The sequence below is a fragment of the Ceratotherium simum genome, chromosome 15 (assembly GCF_057802395.1).
Source record: "Ceratotherium simum simum isolate JZ-2026a chromosome 15, ASM5780239v1, whole genome shotgun sequence".
Classification (NCBI taxonomy): domain Eukaryota; kingdom Metazoa; phylum Chordata; class Mammalia; order Perissodactyla; family Rhinocerotidae; genus Ceratotherium; species Ceratotherium simum.
Window position 1 is genome coordinate 26,370,955 of NC_141914.1, and position 18,473 is coordinate 26,389,427.

General features: G+C 35.5%; 1 protein-coding gene across 6 annotated transcripts in view; it reads right to left on the reverse strand.

Annotated features, from left to right (window-relative positions):
• ZNF148 (zinc finger protein 148) overlaps window positions 1–18,473 on the reverse strand; it is a 122,582-nt gene that overhangs the window by 86,535 nt on the left and 17,574 nt on the right. For 3 of the 6 annotated variants that reach the window (XM_004424510.3, XM_087439736.1, XM_087439738.1), the window contains exon 2: window positions 2,866–2,946. The exons of 2 other annotated variants lie outside the window; for them this stretch is intronic. The gene's annotated coding sequence lies outside the window, so the exon portion shown is untranslated. The remainder of the gene's footprint in view (window positions 1–2,865; window positions 2,947–18,473) is intronic. One more of the 6 variants, XM_087439735.1, reaches the window with a different exon arrangement.

Sequence of the window (18,473 nt, forward strand, 5' to 3'; positions counted from 1 at the left end):
ATGGAATGACAGCTTTATATCATATCTTCCCATCAAAAATTTGAATTGATCCAAATTTTTCTTATCCCTTAGCAGTTTCAAAATTTTCTTCAAGTAGATTGCTACCAGACATTTTATCTTTTTAGTTGTTATTGTTAACGTACACCTTTTCTTCCTTTATTAGTCCTAATGTCTATTATTTGTATAAAAAAATTATTTATGTATATTAACTTTATAAGCAGTTTCTTTACTGAATTCTCTTAATACTATTTGTTTTGTTAGTGCCGTCGAGTCAATTCTGACTCCTAGCAACCCTGTGTACAGCAGAGCAGGACTCTGTCTGGTCTTGTTGTGCCACCCTCTCACCTTCTGGCGCTCTATCAGACAATGCTCCACTGCTGTTAACAGGGTTAACAGGTGGCCAATTTTTTCGAAAGTGGGTGGCCAGCTCCTTCTTCCTAGTCTGTCTAGTCTGAAAACTCCGCTGAAATCTGTCCACTACGGGTGACCCTGCTGGAATTGGAAATGCCGGAGGCATAGCTTTCAGCAACACAGCAACAGCAGCCATCACAGTGTGACAACCAAGACATGGGTGCTGCGGTTCCCTGACCAGGAAACGAACTTTCGTCACCGTGGTGAGAGCACTGAATCTTAACCACTAGACCGTCAGTACAAAAACAGGCAAGCAGATGAATTAAACAGAACTGATTTCAGAAACAAGCTCCCCAAAACATGGAAATTTAGTATATGATAAATGTGACATTTCAAACATGTAAAAAAGAAATGCATCATTCAATAATTGGAATGGGGACAACTGGTTAGTCATCTGGAAGAAAGTAAAGCTGGATCTCTACATTTATTGCTTATACCAAATATATTCAAAATAAATCAAGATTTTAAATAATTTAAGCCATAAAAAGTAATATAAAACCTGCAAAACTTTTTTCAAGTACCATAGTTCACCGAATATAAAACTACCAATCTTAAGACATGAAACTATGTTATGTGTCACTAAGAAAGAAAATAATGTCAAACTATGACGAGTCAGCGATTTATGTCATTCAGAGATTTTATAACGTGGAGGAAAAAGTGAGTTCTACAATCAATGGTGAACACCTTTTAAACCTTACACAGAAACCCACCCTCACCCCAGCCACGAAGAAAAAGATCACTAAATTCAACCATAAAAAATTAAAACTTCTAGGGGTCGGCCCGGTGGCGCAAGCGGTTAGGTGCTCATGCTCCACTGCGGCGGCCCGGGGTTCACCGGTTCGGATTCCGGGCGCGCACTGATGCACTGCTTAGCAAGCCATGCTGTGGTGGCGTCCCACATAAAGTGGAGGAAGATGGGCACAGATGTTAGCCCAGGGCCAGTCTTCCTCAGCAAAAAAAAAAAAAAAAGAGGAGGATTGACAGATGTTAGCACAGGGCTGATCTTCCTCACCAAAAAAAAAAAATTAGAACTTCTACAAGGCAAAAACAAAAACAAAATTGAAATAAGCAAAAATTGAGTGAAAATAGTTTGCCTAACAAATGACACGGGCTCAAGCACACGATCAAAAAGATCACTGAAAATATACATATGGCCAGTAATCATGGAAAAAATGCTCAAATTCACCAATAATGAAATTTTGAAAAGCAACACTAAACGACAAAAAACTGACAAATATTAAAGAGTTTGACACTAGCTACTGTTGTCAAACAGATAAAGAAATTCTCATTTTCCTAGACTACTGATATGGGTGCAATTTTTTTAGTTAGGCAATTCATCTACCAAATTATTGAATGTACACAGTTTTTGGCCCAACAATTTTTCCCTTAGGAATTTATACTGCAGATATGTTTTAAAATATGTGCAAAGATGTATCCAAGAATATTCATTACACTGCCATTTATTACAGCAAAAAATACACTAACAACCTAAATATCCATAAATAGGTGGCTAGTTAAAATAATTATGTACATCCAAATATTGGAATACTACAAAGAACGAAATGAGAAGGAACAATATGCAAAGATATAGAAGTTAACAACAAAAAGACATGTTGCTAAACAATATGTATGGTGTGATCTCATTTGTGTAAAGATTATGTAAACACAGGTATACATATAAATGCTTGCATATGTATAGAAAACGTCTGCAAGGACACACACATACATACACACACACACACAAATGTTAATAGTGAACGGGAATGGGGAAAGCCTTTTTTTCACCTTCTACTTAAGTGTGTACTCCTCTTATAATAAACCTGGGTGAGGACTGAGAAATATTCAACAGGACAATTACCAAAAAATATGGAAAGAGAAGGAAATCTTAAAATATGCCCACTAAAACCGCTAATATTTTCACATTGTCATTTTAAAAGAATTCTCAAACAAGTAAAATTTACAAGAAACTTGAGAATTTTTATGATCATTAATTGACAGGAGAATATGTGGCACTGACAGATATGTAAATACTCTGAAAACTGTTAAATATTTAATTTTCTTTCACTTTGTTTGAAAGATAAAAGCACAAGTCTCATATATCTACCAACATAGGTCAACAAGAAAGGATCACCTGTCTTCCTAAAATAAGGCAACTGGGGCCTAAAAAAGAGACATGCAAGTAATCTAGTTAAGTGACAAGAAAATGGTCTTCACCCTATAAAACTACAAACATTAATTCTTTTCAATGTATGGATGTTTATATCTATATAGAGTGATATCATACTATGTATATGTAATAGTCATGCTATATATAAGGCGGAATAAAAGGAAAACGGGATTATCCAGTAAATGCAGAATACCACCCAACAATTTTGATAGGTGTGCTCTTGTTCAAGCACATAGGCATCTATCACAGGTAAAAATTAAAGATTCAGTGAAACAGTGTTAGATTACCTCTATAAAATATGTCAGGCAAATGCCCATCCCGCCAGATCACTTGGCTGAATTTCCAAGCTGTTGATTCCTCCCTCTATCCTACAAAAGTACAAAAATACAGGTTATCCCCCCCAAAAAATCAAGATTAGACATATTCTTAAGTCAGGTAAAATAGTTACATCAAATGTGCTAAATCTAACAAAATTCCATGGTAGACACTGTTGGATTAAATAAAATTAGTAGCAATTAACACTTAGTTCAACCACAATGACCCTCAGTGCTAAATGGTATGACAGAGATAAGAAAAGACCCAGACACTAACCGGACTTTTTCAAATTTAACTTGTAGTTGAGAATTAAGGTTTCTTTAAAATCAGGGCAATAACCTAGAATTATCTTAAACAACTTAAAATAGGAAGGAGGGCACAAAATGTATTTCATTAAAATCATATGTTGATACTCTCTATTACTCAAATAGTACTATTTCCTGATGAAATCCCACAGAACACTTCCGTTAGCCCAGAAGTCTAAATATATTAAGAATACAGTTTCTGAAAATACGAAAATATTAAGTATTTAAAATTTTCAAGGCAAAGGTATTTATTTAATAAGGCTAAAATGGTCCATAGATATTTTTTAAATGTCATGCTGTAATTAACCTTTCAGCAGAGACTAGTACAGAACATTAACACCCCATATTGGTATTGCATTGATATTGGACATCATTTTCTTCGTGTAACTGGGATATTTTTTCCTGGTATATGAAATGAAAGTAATGAAGATTGAAAGCTGAAATTTTATTAGAAAAAAAGAATAGGCCAAATATAATTTTTTGTTCAGAAATAATAAAGTATTTTATGTAACAGTCCTAACACATTTTTAGGGCTCAATAAATATCCTGCAAATCAAGAAAAGCTTAAATGTAAAAGCAGAACAATTAAAGAAACTTTAAATCTTAACAAAAAACCAAGTATATTAATTCAAAGCTGTGTTTATATAATTTCATCAAGGGATTACAAAAACTACATCCTTTCTGATCATTCAGCATTTTCTAGTCCTTAGCCAGTCAGTAGCTTTGTTGCAAAACTAGTTACAAACAAAAAATCTATTTTAAAATAATTTATTTCTACTAAGCTCTTAACTGCCTCAAAGTCTGGTTCCCAAACATTCAAAAGAGCAAATATGCCATTCCTCTCAATTACGTAAAAGTATTTTTAAATATCTATTTCTATAGTGATAGTATAAAAAAAGATAATAAAAGCTGCAAAACTCCACTATTATGGCAGACATTAAAAACAGGTAAAGTGAGGGCCGGCCCTGTGGCTTAGCGGTTGAGTGAGTGCGCTCCGCTACTGGCGGCCCGGGTTCAGATCCCGGGCGTGCACCGACGCACCGCTTCTCCGGCCATGCTGAGGCCGTGTCCCACATACAGCAACTAGAAGGATGTGCAGCTATGACATACAACTATCTACTGGGGCTTTGGGGGAAAAATAAATAAATAAAATTATTAAAAAAAAAAAAAACAGTTAAAGTGAACCTGTATCTGCACTACACTACTATTCACTATTCTATGTTCTTTACTGTAATCAATTTGTAGAATTTCTAACAGAGCCACAGGAATAGAGTAAAGTTGAACAGAAAAAGAATGGCAAAGTCTATATACAGGACAGGAAACAAAATGTCTTCAAATTATACATTTTAGTATTACATTATGAATCTTTTTTAAAGTTAATTTGATACATCTAGTCCACAATCAAGACAATATTACATATGCCAACACATAATATGGTAACATCTACAGACTGGACAAATGTTTCTGAAATGTTAATATTCTGTTGAAAACATTTTCACAAAAAGCCTACTCACCTTCTTGCATCACTTTTTATTGAAAGCCCTAAATTAAGGCTGTTATACATCAAAGAATATAATCAGATATGTTAAGAGAGAAAGAAACAAAAACAAATAGTGAAGCAAGAAGAAAAGGCAACATGCCTCTCTCCCACATACAGAACCCCCCGACACGCACAAAATCATACAACCTCAAAGTCTCAATCTATAAACAGAAATTCTGGAATATCTTTCCCATCATAACCTTTCCGCTCCATGGCAACCCACAATTTCCCCTAACTCACCTGCCACATAATCTCTGTTTTTGGAACCCTAATTAATTTAGCGTCATCTACCAATTTCATTTCTCCTTCCAAGTCTCTATCCCTCTGTCTTCTCTCCCACTCTTCTCCACCAAGAATGGGGAGAAGAAAAGAACCTACCAAGTTAGAAACTAAGACCCTGTAAGTACAAAAAGAAAGGTATGAAGGTACTTGGACAACCACCCAATGGTCAGTTAAGATCTTCCTCTTTCCCCGCCCCACTCTCCTTCTTCAGGAGTTAGCGAAAATTCCTGCTTAGCAATTCCTCTCATTGAAGACTTTACTGACTAATTATTCTCTGATTATAATCACTTATGCAGATATAAACAGTCAGTTAAGACTAAAAATATATATTAAGAAAGAAAATAAATGAAATATTTTGCAGGGACCATTAGCTACCGTCCTTCCATTATTCAGTTTTGATAGACTGGCAGTAGTCCAATATATTTACCAGCAGGTGGTCTGATTCATTAAGCCAACATTTTTGCCATTGAGTCCACATTTTTGATTACCTGATATGTACGTACAACATACTATCTAAGACTCCTAGACATGCATAGTCTCCATCCAGAGAAGTTCACAATTTCGCAAGGATGGTACACACACAACAAATAACACTTGTGATGAAAACATAAGTGCTATAATTGAAGTTTAAGCAATTTATTATAGAAAAATCAAAGCAGGGAGTAATTAATTCTCCCTTTGCTACCTTTCCAAAAGAAAAGGAAGAACTGACCTTTTTTTTTTATTGCAGTAACATTGGTTTGTAACACTGTATAAATTTCAGCCATCATCATTATAGTCTATTTCTGCATTGATTACATCATGTTCACCACCCAAATACTAATTACAGTCCATCACCACACACATGTGCCTAATAAGCCCTTTTTCCCCCCTCCCTCCCCTCCTCCCCTCTAGTAACCACCAATCCAATCTCTGTCTCTATGTGATTATTTGTTGTTTTTATCTTCTACTTATGGGTGAGATCATACAGTATTTGACCTTCTCCCTCTGATTTATTTCTCTTAGCATAATACCCTTAATGTCCATTCATGTTGTCACAAATGGCTGGATTTCATTGTTTCTTATGGCTGAGTAGTATTCCATTGTGCATATATCCCACATCTTCTTCATCCATTTGTCCCTTGATGGGCACTTAGGTTGCTCAGAAGTGACCTTTTAATGCTGATTTTATATTCAAGAATGCTAAGCAGTGTTTGCTTGGCTAAGTTTGCTTAGTAGTGTTCCTAGGACTTTACAAGTATTAATTCACTTAATCCAAACAACAAACCTATGAGATTGGTGCTATTATTATTCACATTTTACAGAAGAGAAAACTGAAGGTTAAGTAACTTACCAAAGGTTATAAAACTAGTAGATGGCAGAACTAAAGTTCTTATAATGGTCTACAAGGCCCTCCACAATCTATTGTGCTATCCCTGCACCACCGCCCCCACCCCCATCTCATCTTTCAGATCTAATCTTCTATACTCTCCCCCTTGCTCACTTCACTCTGACATTCTCACACACTGACCTGACCTCCTTATCTTCTAACACGCTACCGCCTTAGGGCCTACTGTGCGGGTGGTTCCTAGGTTCCTAGGCCTGAAACACTCTTCCCCCAAAGATCCTCATAACTAAATCCCTTACCTACTTCATGTCTTTGCTCAATTATTAACTTGTTAATGAGGCTCTTTCCTGCCATTCTATTTAAAATTATAACCTGCCCCCACATACATTCACCCAATCCTCCTTTCATCTGTTATACATTTTTCATTGTACTTATCACCTCTTAACATATTATGTAACCTACTTATTCATGATGTTTACAGTTTTCCTGCCCCCAACTATAAGCTCCACAAGGGCAGGAATTCTTGTTTTGTTCATAGATACATCTCAAGTGCCTAAAACAGTGTCTGCACATAGTAGATACTTAATATTTTTTAAATGATTAAAGCTGAACTCCAACCCAGGAAATCAAGCTCTAGAAGCTTAACCACCACACAACACTCTCTCTCAATTATGGAATCACAGATAGCAAAACTAAGGCATCTAGAGAAGTCACATTATCCTAATGAAACAGTGTAACCCAGTATCAAAACCAGCCTATTGGGGTTTTGGCAACATTTCCCTTCAGCTTGGAAATTTCCCTGAAAAGGCTTAAAGGTCTTAACAACAAAGAGGTCCAATCTACTGATGAGTCTACCGTAAACTTTACAAAACACAGTATCAAATGGAAAACGATAATTCTCCGCAATGTAAAGAATAGTTGAACCCTACCTAACATAATTCCCAGTCTTTGTTTTAAAAGAATGCTAATAACAAATTTCAGAAGTACTCTGTTAGAAAAACTACAAAAACTGCATGGACTTTACAATAAATAAGAAGAGCTTCTTTACTTTTTTCAAATATTTCATATGCTTCATCTTTGGTTCTAAGAACCTAGACAACTTCTTTCTCATAAAGTATTTTCAAAGTTTATCTTTATGTCATTTGCAGGGCGCACTTTCAGTCTACCAAAGTATGTTTCAAATGTCATCTTTGCCGGGCCGGCCCGGTGGCTTAGCGGTTAAGTGCAGGCACTCCGCTGCTGGCGGCCCAGGTTCGGATCCCGGGCGTGCACCGACGCACCGCTTCTCCAGCCATGCTGAGGCTGCGTCCCACATACAGCAACTAGAAGGATGTGCAGCTATGACATACCATGGCTGCATCCCACATACAGCAACTAGAAGGATGTGCAGCTATGACATACAACTATCTGCTGGGGCTTTGGGGGAGAAAATAAATAAATAAAATCTTTAAAAAAAAAATTAAAAAAATAAAAATAAAAAAAACAAATGTCATCTTTGCCTAGAAAAGTAAGATTGCAAAAGATGAGGTTTTATGAATAACTGTCTCAAAATCCAGATAAGAATGTGTTAGCAGAAGAAATCCCCACAAAAATTGTCAAGAATATGAATTTCTAACTCCATAAATAAAATTTAATATAAAAATGAATCTAATCAAAACTTAACCATTTCATAATTATTTCATTATACCATGTACCTTAATGTTACTTTCCAATATGACCATTCTAGAAAAGCTATTCACTGATAAAGAATATAGTTCTTGGTTAACTAAGATTATCTTTTTTAAAGCCCCATTTTTAAAGTTTCATTGAAATGTCTATGCTTACAAATGTTTAACTGTTTATGGTCCCATAAGCACTGCCTAATAAAAAGGCTACCTCTGCCCTTTAAATGCAGTCAAAAGCCCAAAGCAATGGAAGAATAAATCACAGCAAACACGGGCCTAAGAATCTGAAATGAAAAACGCTTCAAGTCTTTTAGCATCTTTTAACTAGATCATGTTTTAAGTAATTAGTCAAGTTCTACTTTTACCTTAGTTCTTACTTTTGTGATTTAATGATGCTTTCTGAATGATGTTTTAAAAAAGGTAAAGAAAAAAGCTTATTCCAGGCAAGAGATTTCTATGAATACGGTTAGAATTTCTATTCAGTAACAAAGCACAGACAAACGTGTTCTTTTCATTTACACTAACGGCTTTGAAAATTAAAGTTATTAGAACTTTATCTGCATGATGGTCTAATGGTATACTTTTCATGACAAGATCTATCCCAAGGAGGAATGACAGCCCAACAAATTCAAACCAACCACCCCAGAAACTGCCCTACCCAGGTCTTTCTGGAACCATTTTCCATTTCTAGTTTCACCAAAATTCAAGCCAAAATCTTATAAATTTCACAATTAATGTAGTTAATCCACTTAGTTGAGAAAGAAAATCCTACAAAGGAGTAATCAAATTCTTAAAAACAGTTGATGAAAGTAAGTAAAATAAAGCCACCAACTGAAAATTTCACCTGCCCTTGACCTTTTCAAATCACTTAACCAGTAAACATTTGTCAAACAAGAAACCAACTGTCCACCCACATTAGAAAACACAACAGTAAGTATTTTTATAAACTCCTTAAGACTATAAACCACTAACAAGATAGAAGTAACCTTTAAATCACCTATCGAGGGGAGACACCTCCCCAAAACTAATCCTATCACAGTGGGGATGATAAACTATCAAGCAACTACGTAATCCGTCCCCAAATTTACTAATAGAAATTAGTTTTTAAGATTAGTGAGCCACTAAAATCAAGGAAAAGCTGCCTTATTTTCACATGAATTTTTACCGAATACACATTAATTGTGTAAATAATTGTAAAATACTTTGTCCTATGATCATCAAGATCACTCAGGCAAATTTTCAAATGATCTCCTCAAAGATGACACAAGCATACTCTGATAAAGTACTTCACACAGTTTACGAAGTGCTTTCACATGTCACATTTCATTTGACCTCCTACAACTACCTGGGCAGGTATTATTGTTTGTCTCTTTTCTATAGATGATGAAACTGAGGTTCAAAAGATTAAGTACCCAAGGCTACACAACACCTAAGTGTCAAGGCAAACACTTCAACCAGATCCTCTATCTCCTAATAAATGCCTACTCTAACTTAGCACCACAGGAAAGGGTCATTCCCAATTTAAAATATATTTAATGTTACTCTTAGCAATGTCCTGGGAGTCAAAAAAAAATAAACATCTTTGAAGTTTAAGTATAACATCAATGAACATAAAATGTGAAATTAAAATGCTATCTACAATAATAGTTATGATGTAAATAAACAGAGAAAATTAAATTCATCTGATGTTTATAACACAAAAATTATTCTACTGTAATAACAAAAGGAACCCTAGAAAAGATTATAGGAATACCCATTTAAAAAGTAAAGGTTAGGGGCCGGCCCTGTGGCTTGGTGGTTAAGTGCGCGCGCTGCGATGCTGGTGGCCCGGGTTCGGATCCCGGGTGCGCATCGAGGCACCACTTCTCCGTTCACCCTGAGGCCGAGTCCCGCATACAGCAACTAGAAGGATGTGCAGCTACGACATACAACTATCCACTGGGGCTTTGGGGGGAAAAATAAAATAAATAAAATCTTAAAAATAAATAAATAAATAAATAAATAAATAAATAAAAAGTAAAGGTTAGGGCCAGCCTGGTGGCGTAGCGGTTAAGTGCATGTGCTCCACTGCGGCGGCCCGGGGTTCACCCGTTCAGATCCTGGGCGCGCACCGACACACCACTTGTCAAGCCATGCTGTGGCGGCATCCCACATAAAGTAGAGGAAGATGGGCACAGATGTTAGGCCAGGGCCAATCTTCCTGGGCAAAAAGAAGAGGATTGGCATCGGATGTTAGCTCAGAGCTGATCTTCCTCACAAAAAAAATTAAAGGTTAACTATTTAAATTTGATTTTTTATAGTGGTAATTCTTTGTGAACAAAAATATACTGTTAAAATATTATTAAAAGTCAAAGACAACAAGAGGGAACTGGAATTATTTTAATATAAAATATAATTAAGTACTCTCATTTAAAAACTTGCAAATAGTCCATAAAAAGCCAGTTTATCTTTTGACAATTTTCACCTTATTCAATACCAGAGTCAATCACTCTCATCTCCTCCGTCTAGAATACATGCCCAGAATTACACTAGGCACTAGACACAATGTAGAGGTGTGACCACACATAAAAGAAACGGTTTTTAATCTGATGAGGAAACTGAAATTTGCCATCAGAGTCAATCAGAGAATATCTCAAGAAGTGGCTGCAAAGGAGTCCAGTGATTTCTCCATAATTGCAATAACTGTATTAAGCTTGAACAATTCATGAAATATGTTTGTAGTGAGATTATTTTTCAAATAGTAGAAATCGATTTAACAAGTTAACTCATTTAGAAACACTAGCTTCTACTAATGTAGAATGGACATTTTCTTATTTGGGGCTAATTTATTCCCTTATAAAACTAGAGAATGTAAAAGCAGGACATTTTATCTTTCCTTTTCAATCTATGAATTAGAAATAGATTAAATTGGCTGCATAATACATGATTTTCAGTACTGTTTTGAAAAATGTTTATTAATATTAAAATACTATTACATATTACTGGAATTATTGAACATCTTAAATACAAATAATCTATTAAACAAACCTATCTTTAAAGAAAATATCCAGAATTCATAACCTCATTTTAATTAACTAGATATCAAAATTCTGTTTATGTGATAGATGCCTAGCAAACAGCATGCATCTATTCCTTGACACTCTCTTGAACTGGTTATAACTGACCTCCCAAAAACTCCCAAGGTGTCCAACACTGTAGTCTGTAACTAAAGCAAACATCTATATAGTGCTTAAAAGTTCACAAAGCACATATCCATATACCACTATCTTCAAAGCTGAAATAACCCACTAGATGGAGATGATGCAGGTTCACAAAAATTAAGGGACTTGAACTTCCAGTCTAGATAAGATGGCATAGATCTGTTTTTCCCTGCCCCTCTTCACTAAGCACAACTATAAACCACGGAAATAACACAAGAGACAACCAAAGAAAAACTCTGAAAAGTGTTAAGAAGGCAGCAAACCAGTTTGGGACTCCAGTACTGGAGAAACCAAAGAGCAGTGGGGTGTTTTTTGTCCCCACACCCAATAGAAAAAGGCAACCCAGACTGGTATTTCCCGACCACCAATTTAGCAACAGAAGGTAGACCACAGAGTCACATTCCTCCCCCAAATTAAATGGGAATCTCTCTGCAATATCAAGCGAGGGAGATCAACCAGGAGCCTAGCCAACAACAAAGACCAAGGGAAGCAACTCTTCCTTCCCCACCTGACCTGAGACTCCTGTTTTCTACCTAGAGGCAAGTGGACAAAACTGAGGGACCCAGACAGAGCAAGCAGCTCTGTTGGAGCCAAGACTCTCCTCTCTCACCCAGAGACACAAGACAGGGAAGAATGGGGGGTGGGGAGGGAGGAACACCAGTAGGAGGATCCCACCACAATCCTCTCCCATCAAAAGACATCCCAAGCCAAGAAGCTTGGCATGGGAAAATCCCTTCTGCACCTCAGACAGCACCAACAAGGACCAGTGGGAGCCCAGCCAGCATCAGACAAATCAAGCTGACCACAAAGGCTCTGAAAAGAACTGCCATTAGAATCACAGCCCACAAAAGTGGGCCAAGATCTGTATGTTAAACCTGACTGTCTGCTAAAATAAAAAATGTAAATATGGTCCAGAGGCTCCTAACATTAATAGATAACATAGAAAATGACCCAAGAAAATCACAACATGAGTGAGAAAAGATAACCAACTAAGGCCAAAACAGAGATGAATCAGATGTTGGAATTATTTGACAAGGATTTTAAAGCAAACATAATAAAAGTGTTTCAGCAATCAACTTTAAATTCTCCTGAAAACAGTGAAAAAATAAAAAATCTCAGCAAAGGAACAGAAGTTATAAAAAAAAAGCAAAAGAAAATTATAGAACTAAAAAATACAACAGAAAATTTTAAAACTCACTGGATAGGTTCAGTACAAACACGGAGATGATAGGGAAGAGAATCCTTGAACTTGAGGACAGAAAACTAGAATTCACCCAATCTAAACAACAGAGAGAAAACAGACTGAAGAAAAGTTAACAGAGTCTTGGGGAACTGTGGAGCAATAACAAAAGATCCAACATTCATGTCAATGGAGGCCCAAAAAGAAAGGAGACAGAGAGATGGCCTGACACAGTATTTAAAGAAACGATGGCTAAAAACTTCTCAAATGTGGCAAATACAAACTCGCAGATCCCAAAAAGTGAGCAAACTCAAAACAGGATAAACCCAAAGAAATTTTACACCAAGACATCATAATTAAACGTTCAAAAACTAAAGACAAAGAAAGAACTTTGAAGATAGCCAGACAGAAATGATATATTACCTATAATGATACAACAATTCAAATGACACCAGATTTCTCATCTGAAACCATAGAGGCCAAAAAAAAGGGGCAAAGTATTTTTTGAATACTAGGAAAAAAAGAACTGCCAACCAAGAATTCTATACCCAGTGTAATTACTCCTCTGGAACGCTCTTAGTTCATTAGGGCTGCTATAACAAAATACCACAGAATGAGCAGCTTATAAATAACAGAAATTTACTTCTCACAGTTCTAGAAGGCTGGAAGTCCAAGATCAGGGTGCCAGCATGGTCAGGTAAGGGCCCTCTTCCAGGTTGCAGACTTCTCTTTGTATCCTCACACAGCAGAAAAGGGGTAAGGGAGCTCTCTAGGGCCTCTTTTATAACAGCATTGATCCCATTCCTTAGGGCTCCCCGCTCATGACCTAATAACCTCCCAAAGACTTCAACTCCTAATACCATCACATTGGGCATTAGGATTTCAACATATGAATTTTAGGGGAATACATTCAGACCACAGCAAGGGACAATGGGAAAAATTTTAAAAGCATTCTCGAAAGAAGACAAACTAAAAGAATGTGTCACTAGCAGCTCTACCCATAAAGACTGGCTGAAGAAAATTTTCCAAACAACAGGAAGAACAGAAATATAGGTATACACAAAAGACTAACTTTTCCATCATTAATTTTATAGATCATACTTGATGACCGAAACAAAAATTATAACACTATCTGATACTCAAGACAATTATATTTAAAAGTTGAGAAGATAAAAGGTAAAATGGAAGTGAAGTTTCCACACTTCAGTCGAAGCAGTAAAATGTTGATACCAACAGACTGTTATAAGTCACATATGCATACCATAATAACTACAACCACCACTATAAAAACTACACAAGACAGACTCAAGAATATTATAAATAAATCTTTTACAAATTATAAAAGATGAAATCCAAAAATAGGTTCTAGTAATCTACAGGGAGGTAAGAAAAGAGAAACAAAAAACGAAAAGCTAAGAAAAACAAAAAACAAATAATAAAATGGCAGACTTAAGTGCTATATATCAATAATTACCTTAAATGCAGATAGTCTAAATAAAACAATTAAAAGACAGACTGGCAGGGGACCGGCCTGCTGGCATAGTGGTTAAGTTCCCATGCTCCACTTCGGCGGCCCGGGGTTCCCTGGTTCAGATCCTGGGTGCGGAGCCACACACTGCTCATCAAGCCATGCTGAGGCGGCATCCTACACAGAGTAACTAGAAGGATGTACAGCTATGACATACAAGTATCTACTGGGGCTTTGGGGAGAAAAAAAGGAAAACTGGCAACAGATGTTAGCTCAGGGCCAATATTCCTCAAAAAAAAAAAAAGTATAAGACTTGCACACTGAAAACAACAAAATATCACTGAAAGAAATTAACAAAGACCCAAACAAATAGAAAGACATCTGGTGTGCATGGATGGGAAAATTTCATATTGTTAAGACGAAAATATTTCACCAAATTGATCTACAGATTCAACAAATCCCAACAGTTGTTTTCGCAGAAATGACAAACTAATCCTAAAATCCATATGGAATTACAAGGGATCCAGAATACCCAAAAAAGAGAACAAAGTTGGAGGACGCATATTTTCTGATTTCAAAACTTACTACAAACCTACAGTAATCAAGGCATTGTAGTACTGGCATAAAGACAGACATACAGATCAAAGAACAGAATTGCAAGTCCAGAATTAAGTATCTACATTTATGGTCACCTGATTTTTGACAGGGTGCCAAGACAACACAGTGGAGAAAGAATAGTCTTTTCAACAAATAGTGCTGAGACAACAGATAGCCACATGCAAAAGAATGAAGTTGGACCCCTTCCTCACATCATAACCAAAAATTAACTCTAAAAGGATTAAAGACCATATGTAAGAGCTAAACCTATAAAACTCTTAGAAGAAAATATACCAGTAAATCCTTGTGACCCTGGATAAGGCAAACCCTTCTTAAATATGACTTCAAAAGTACAAGCAGGAAAAGAAAAAATAGATAAATCTGACTTCATCAAAGTGTAAAACTGTTAGAATAGCATCAAAAAGAATAAAATACTTACGAATAAACTTAACCAAGGAGGCAAAAGACGTGTACATTAAAAACTACAAAACACTGATGAAAGAAATTAAAACACAAATAAATGGAAAGACATCCCATGTTCATGGATTGTTAAAATGTCCATACTACCTGAAGAAATCTATAGATTCAATGCAATCCCTATCAAAATTCCAATGGCATTTTTTACAGAAATAGAAAAAGCAATCACAAAATTGATATGAAACCACAGAGAACCCCAAATAGCCAAAACAATCTTAAAGAAGAACAAAGTTGGAGGCCTCACATTTCCTAATTTCAAAACATATTACAAAGCTACAATAACTAAAATAGCATAGTATACAGACCAATGGAACCAAACAGAGGCCAGAAACAAACCCATACATATATGGACGACTAATCTTCAACAAGGGTACCAAGAATACACAATGGAGAAAGAATCAGTTGTTCAACAAATGTTGCTGGGAAAACTACATATCCACATGCAAAAAAATGAAATTGTACCCTTATCTTACACCACACACAAAAATCAACTCAAAATGAATTAAAGACTTGAACATAAGAGTTGAAAATGTAAAACTCCTAAAAGAAAACATAGGGGGAAAGGTTCATGACATTGGTTTTGGCAATGATTTCTCGGATATGACTCAGCAATTTCACTCCTAGGTTTATACCCAAGAGAACTGAAAACAAATGTTCATATAAAAACTTGCACATGAATGTTCATAGCAGCATTACTCACAATAGCCAAAAAGTGGAAATAACCCAAATGTTGGTCAACTGATGAATGGATAGACAAAATGTGACATATCCATACAACAGAATACAAAGGAATAAAAAGGAATGAACTCCTGACACACGCTACACCATGTAACATTATGCTAAGTGAAAGAAGCCAGACATAAAAGACCACCTATTGTACGATTCCATTCATATGAAACGTCGAGAACAGGCAAATCCAGAGAAACAGAAAGCAAATTAGTGGTTGCCAGCAGCTAGGAAGAAGGAGGAATGGAGAGTGACTCTTAATGGACACAGAGTTTCTTTTTAGGGTGATGAAAATGTTCTAAAATTGATTATGGTGATTGCTGCACAACTGTATGAATACACTAAAAACCACTGAATTGTACACTTTCAATGGGTAAATCATACAGTACATAAGTTATATCTCAATAAAGCTGTTTAAGAAAAACTATGATGCCTAGAATTTGCTTCAAAACAATATGGAAGATCTAAATAAATGGAGAGACATCCCGGGGTCATGGACTGAAAATCTCTACATAATAAAGAAATTCTCTCCAAACTGAATTATAGGTTTATTCAATTCCTATCGAAATCCCAGCAAGATTTTTTTTTTGCAGACATAGACAAGATTATTCTAAAATTTATATGAAAAGGCAAAGGAACTACAATAGCTAAACTAATCTTGATAAAGTGGGAGGAATACTCTACCCAATGTTAAGGCTTACTATACAGTTATAAAAATCAAGACAGTGTGGTACTGACAGAGGGACAGACACATATATCAATAGAACAGAACAGAGAACCCAAAAGCAGACCAACACAAATATGCCCAACTGATTTTTGACAAAGGGGCAAAAACAATTCAATGGAGGAAGGATAGTCTTTTCAACAAACAGTGCCAGAACAACTGGACATCTACGGGGAAAAACAAGAGTCTTGACCTAAACCTCACAACCATATACAAAAATTAACTCAAAATAGACCATGAATTTAAACTTAGAACATAAAACTATAGAACTTTTTAGAAAAGAAAAAACAGGAGAGATCCTTCAGTACCTAAAGAAATGGTTCTTGGACTTGGCACCAAAATCATGCTCCATAAAAGAAAATAAACCACACTTCATCAAAATTTAAAACATTTGTCCTGTGCAAGACAAACTGTTAAAAAGATGAAAAGATAAGCTAGGGACTGAGAGAAAATGTTTGCAAACTATGTATCCGACAAAGGTCTTATATACAGAATACATAAAGAACTCTAAAAATTGAACAGTTTTTACCAAATATTCTGATTAGAAAATTAGCAAAAGACATAAACAGACAACAAATAAGTACAAATAAAGATGTTCAATATCATTAGCCATTAGGGAAATGCAAATTAAAACTACAATAAGATATCCCTATATACCTATTGGAACAGCTAAAATAAAAAACAGGGATAGTAACAAATGCTGGCAAGGATGCAGAAAAAGTAGATCTCTCATACATTGCTGATAGGTACGTAAAATGGTACAGCCACACTGGAAAATAGTTCGGAAGTTTCTTATAAAACTAAACATGCCCTTGCCATTCAACCCAGGAAGCTCACTCCTGGGCATTTATTTCAGAGAAATGAAAACTTTTGTTTACACAAAATTCTTTACACAAATGTTCATAATCGCTTTATTCTTAATAGCACAATACTGAATATACCAAAAGTCCTTCAACAGGTGAAAACGTTAAACAAATGACATAGACATTTGAAATTTTTGAAGTGACAAAACTAGAGAGATGGAGAATATGTTGCCAAGGGCAGGGAGGGGTTTGGGGTAGGCTGCAGATTTAAAGGAGTAGGCAAGAGGTTTTCTTTGTGGTGATGGTACAGTTCTGTACCTTTGCTGTGGTGGTAGTTACATGAATTTATATATGGAAGAAAACTGCATAGAACTATACACACACGAACGCAGGATAAAAAAATGATGAAAACTGAGTAAGTTCAGCAGTTTAGTTAGAAATTTCCTGGTTTTGATGTCTTACTAGAGCTTTATAAGAAGTCATCATTGGGAGAAAGCTGGTAAACAATACACAGGACTAATTTTGCAACTTCTTTTGAGTCTATAACTATTTCAAAATACAGTTTTTAAAAAAAATATGAGAGGGGAGAAAGAGGGTAGAGGTACAGATGAAACAAGACTGGTCATTAACTGCTAACTGTTGAAGCTAGGTCATGGGTATATGGAGGTTCATAATACTATTCTATTTTTTATCTATTTGAAATTTTCCATAATAAAAGGTTAACAAAAATATAAGGAAGCCACATATCAAAATATTAACAGCAGCTTCTCCAGTTGGTGATTTTCTCTTTTTGCTAATAATGCATTTTAAATTTTTTCTGTACGATAAATTTATATAAAACAATTTTTTTAAAAATCTGCCCATATGGTCTTTTGTCTTGTTTCACTCACTTTTAAATAGTAGCACTACAGAAAAAATATTTAAACATAAAAAGAACCCCATTGATACTTCTTCCTCTCAAAATACACTGCTTAATGTGAAAATTATTTCATCTAAATACGCAATTTATATTTCACCCAATTACATTTCACCTGCAAGTTCCAATATCTTTTTCTAAAATTAACCAAAAGGATCTTGCAAGAATAGATTTACAATCAGCACAATAACTCACCATTATAGTGATCCTCATACAACAGAACAGATGTCTAAGTTCAAGACACTCTAAGACGTTTTAACTATTTCAGTTGGGTTTGAATTTGAAATGTTACCCAGGTTATCATAATTAACTTTAAATTGTTTTGTTTAAAAATTGTATGTGGTCTTTTTAAATTTTCAAACATTTTTTTA